The sequence below is a fragment of the Loxodonta africana genome, chromosome 22, assembly GCF_030014295.1.
Source record: "Loxodonta africana isolate mLoxAfr1 chromosome 22, mLoxAfr1.hap2, whole genome shotgun sequence".
Classification (NCBI taxonomy): domain Eukaryota; kingdom Metazoa; phylum Chordata; class Mammalia; order Proboscidea; family Elephantidae; genus Loxodonta; species Loxodonta africana.
The window spans coordinates 59,462,830-59,467,820 of record NC_087363.1 but is presented as its reverse complement, the minus strand read 5'-3'; the positions used below and the strand labels follow the sequence as shown (position 1 = coordinate 59,467,820).

The 4,991-nt window shown below is 35.5% G+C and overlaps 1 non-coding gene across 1 annotated transcript; it reads left to right on the top strand.

The window, feature by feature from the left end:
* Positions 1-1,718: 1,718 nt before the first annotated feature.
* On the top strand, positions 1,719-1,825 carry LOC111750627 (U6 spliceosomal RNA). Its single transcript, XR_002785731.1, has one exon. It is a non-coding gene; the product is annotated as a U6 spliceosomal RNA (small nuclear RNA).
* The last annotated feature ends 3,166 nt before the right edge of the window (positions 1,826-4,991 follow it).

Sequence of the window (4,991 nt, the reverse complement as noted above, 5' to 3'; positions counted from 1 at the left end):
ATGTGAGATGTTAACATTAGAGAAAGCAGGATGAAGAGTATAGGGAATTTTTAATAATTTTTTAATAAATATTTTGTAAATTTAAAATTATTTCAAAATAAAAGGTTGTGTTTTTTAAAGCAGTAGATATAAGCATCCATTCAGCATTTAATAATAATAAGTAATTAACATGTATTTAGCAATTAATATGGGCTAGGCACTCTTCTAAGCCTCCACATATATTAAAATAATTTAAACCTTATGCTGCCGGTAGTGAGTATTAATATTATCTCCATTTTATAGACACCGAAGCAGGGACAGGATAGGAAATTTACCCAAGGTCACACAGCTGAAAAGAGTATCAGAACGTGGTCTCTGTGCTATCAACAGTTATTCCAGGTAACTCTCTTCCACATTAAGGTTGGAGCACATAGTGCATCATTTTCATTACTCATTAATAGTGGAACATTTGACCACTCAGGAACCTTTGCATACTTCTTCATTCCTGCCAATGTTCTAGATAGGTGACATTGACAGCTGAGCACTAATGAGCCAAGGTGTCAAACTAGTAATAGTTTCAGCCGATGAGTATTACAACCAAGTAACACTGTTCTGCAGAAGTAACGGAAATTTCCTGTGTAATTATCCGTTTGTTATTCATTTTTAGCAGTCAGCACCCTGACTTTATATTAGTTTTCTAAAATCCTTTCAAAACTTCCTACCAATTTTACTTCTTCATCTTTCTTTCCTCAAAACTTCCAGGCTTTCTGTTTATCATGGAACTTTAAGTCCAATTTCCACACTTTCGTGCATTGAGTTGTATGCATCTTATGCTGAATTCTAACTGAGCAAAACCAGTTGCCACTGAGTCACTTCCAAATCTTGACAACTCCATGTGTGTCAAAGTAGGTTTTTTTTCTTTTAAATTGTTGAAAATATATACAGCAAAACATACAACAATTCAGCAATTCCTACATATATAATTCAGTGACATTGATTACATTCCTCAAGTTGTCCAGCCAATAGTACCCTCCTTTTCCAAATTATTCCCCAGCATTAACATAAACTCACTGCCCCCAAAGTTTCCTATGCAGTCTTTTGAGTTCTTGTCATTTTGATCCTATATAAGTGGTTCTTTAAAAGAGCAGAATGCTCAAGGAAGACATTCTTTACTAATGAAGCTAAGCTGTTGTTTGGTTTAGAAAAGATTTGAGGAGATATTTTGGTTTAAGGTTTAAAGATTGTCACAGGGCAATAGTTTTGGGGGTTCATCAAGCCTCAATAGCTCCAGAAAGTCTGAATTCCATAAGAAATTTAAATTCTGTCCTGCCTTTTTCCCCTTTTTGATCAGAATTATTCTATAGAATCTTTGATCAAAATATTCAATAATGGTAGCCAGGCAACATCCAGTTCTGGTCTTGTGACAGAGGATGCAGTTGTTCATGGAGACAATTAGACATGCATTCCATTTCCTGTTCTTATTCTTGACTCTCTTCCTTTTTTGCTCCAAGCAAATAGAGACCAATTGTTGTACCTTGGGTGGTCACTTGCAAGCTCTTTAAGACCTTAGGCATTATGCCACAAACTAGGAGGTAGAACAGAAGCACTAAAAATGATATAGCCCAATTAACTGGATTGTCCCATGAAACCACAACCCTGAACCTCCAGACCAAGAAACCAGATCCCATGGGTGTTTGGTTGCATATAAGCAGTTTCTTTGTTGTAAAACTATGTATTGTGTGCTTATTTTGGCAGTGCATATACTAATACTGGAACAATACAGAGAAGATTAGCATGGCCCCTGTGCAAGGGTGACATGCAAATTCCTGAAACTTTCCATAATTTTTTCAAAAGACTTATAAATAAGTTCCTCAAAGTGATCTAGGAAAGCAGACAAACTCTAGAAGAATTCAGGAATATATTACATCAAAATGACAAAATAAATACACAATTAGAAACCATATGAAAACAACAACTAGAAATTCAGAAGATTAACAATAAAACATCAGAAATAGATAACACAATGGAAGGACATAGAAGTAGACTTGAAGCAATAGAAGAAAGAATTGGTGAAATAGAAGACAAACCTCTTGATACTAATCTGAGGAAAAATCAGAAAAAAAGAATGGAAAAAAAAAATGAAGAAAGCCTAAGAGTTATGTGGAACACTATCAAGAGAAAGAATTTATGCATAACTGGAATTCCAGAAGAGGAGGAGAACCAAAACAACAACAACCAAAAAAAGCACAGAGAGAATTTTTGAAGATTTATTGACAGAAAACTTCCCTAATATCATGAAAGACAAGATGTTTCCATCCGAGAAACTCAATGAACCCTGTACATGGTAGACTCCAAAAGAAAGTTATCAATAAATATCATAAACAAACTTTCCAAAACTGAAGACAAAGAAAGAATTCTGAGAGCAGCTCATGAAAATGAAATATCACCTACAAGAGGCACAATTAAGACTAAGCACTGATTTCTTGGCAGAGACCATGTAGGCAAGAAGGCAGTTGAAAGAAAAGAATCTTTAAAATATATAGAAAACTTCAACAACTTAACAACAAAAAGGCAAACAATCCAATCAAAAAATGGGCAAAAGACATGAAGAGATACTTCACTTAAAAGGACATTCAGATGACCAAGAAATATATGAAAAGATGCTTGTGATCATTAGCCATTAGAGAGATGCAAATCAAAAACTATAATGAGATACCTCTCACGCCTGCAAAAGTGGCAATGATAAAAATAAATAAATAGAACAGAAAACAGCAAAGGCTGGTGAGGCTGTGGAGGGATTAAAACTCTTATACATTGCTGGTGGGATTGTAAAATGGTACAACCGGTATGGAAAACAGTATGATGCTTCCTCAAAAAGCTAGAAATATAAAGACTTTATTACCCAGCAATCCCACTCCTAGGTATATATACTAGAAATATAAGATCAGTGACATGAATAGGCATATGCACACCTATGTCCACTGTAGCGTTTTTCACAATAGCAAAAAGATGGAAACAACCTAAGTGCCCACCAACAGATGAATGGATAAGCAAATTGTGATACACATACAATGGAATAGTATGCAACCATGAAAACAGTGAGGAGTCTGCAAAACATCTTATAACATGAATGAATCTGGAGGGCTTTATGCTGAGTGAAATAAGTCAATCACAAAAGGACAAATATTGTATGGTCAGATGCAGGAAACCAAAGACTTAAAGAAGAAACTAGTTCACAGGCCTAATAGCCCATGTGAACCATGGCCTCATCAGAACTAAACGGTGCCCAGCTACTACCACTGACTGTTCTGACCAGGGGCACAATAGAAGGTCCCTGATAGAATGGGAGAAAAATGTAGAAAAAACTCAAATTTCTAAAAAAGGCCAAACTTACTGGACTGATAGATACTAGGGGAACCCCTGAGACTATTGCCCTAAGATACCTTTTGAACTTGGCACTGAAGCCACTCCTGGTAGTCACTTTTCACCCAAATAAAAAGTTAGCTTATAAATTAATGATGTCAGCAATGAATACTGTGCTCCTTTGAATAATCAATATGTGAGACCAAATGGTCAACATTTACCCTAAAACAAAGATGAGAAGCTAAGGAGCATCAGGAAAGCTAGATTAATGGATACAGAACAAAAAGAATGGAAATAAAGTGAATGTTGACACATTACGAAAAATGTAACCAATGCCATGGTACGTGTTGTATAAAAATTATTAAATGAGAACCTAATTTGCTATGTAAAATTTCACCTAAAACAAAATAAAATATTTTTAAAAATAATATATGTATGTATAAAAAAAAGTGTATATCACACAAATTGCCAATTCAACTTTGTGCAGGAGTACAACTTATTATCATCAATTATACCAATTGGCTGTGCAATTATTACCCTTAATCAATGTGATATTTCCATTACCATAAACAAAACTCAGTGCTCAATAAACAATAACTCCTTTCCCCTTCCCTTTCATCCCTGGTAACCGCTAATAAACTTTGATCTTCGTATGTTTGCCTGTTCTTTTCTTTTTATATAAGTGGTATCATACAATATTCATCCTTCTGTGATTGACTTATTTCACTCAGCATGTCTTCAAGCTCCATCCATGTTGTAGCATGTATCAGGACTTCATTTCTTTATGATGGAGTAGTATTCCATTGTATGTATATACCACATTTTATTTATCCCTCCATCCATTAATGGGCATTTTAGTTGTTTCCACTTTTTGGTTATTGTGAGTAATGCTGCCATGAACATTGTTGTACATGTGTCTCTTTGTGTCACTGCTTTCAAGTCCCTTGGTATATTCCTCGAGTTGGGATTGCTGGCTTATATCATAGTTCTATTTTTAGTTTTTTGAGAACTGCAACACTGTTTTCCACAATGCTTTTACCATTTGACATTTCCACCAGCAGTGGAGAAGATTTCTGATTTGATCTTCCCACATCCTCACCAACACCTCTTATTTCCCTTTTTTTTTTTTTTTGATTCTTTCCATTCTAGTAGGAGTAAGGTGGTATCTCATTATAGTTTCGATTTGCATCTCTATGGGTTTTAGTGGGTAATGGCTAACAGGAAACCCTGGTGGCATAGTGGTTAAGTGCTACAGCTGCTAGCCCGAGGGTCAGCAGTTCAAATCTGCCAGGTGCTCCTTGGAAACTCTACGGGGCAGTTCTACTCTGTCCTATAGGGTCGCTATGAGTCGGAATCGACTCGATGGCACTGGGTTTCGTTTGGTTTTTTTGAATGGCTAACAACGATGAGCATTGTTTCATGTGTTTGTTGGCCATTTGAATAACCTCTTTGGAGAAATTTCTGCTAGTGTCATTTTTGATTGGGTTATTGGTCTTTTTTGTTGTTAAGTTGTAGGCATTTTATATATATTTTGGATATTAGACCCTTATTGGACATGTGGTTCCCAAAGATGTTTTTCCATTCTGTAGGTTATCTTTTTACTCTTTTGATAAAGGCTTTTGATGAGCACAAGTATTTCATTTCCGTGA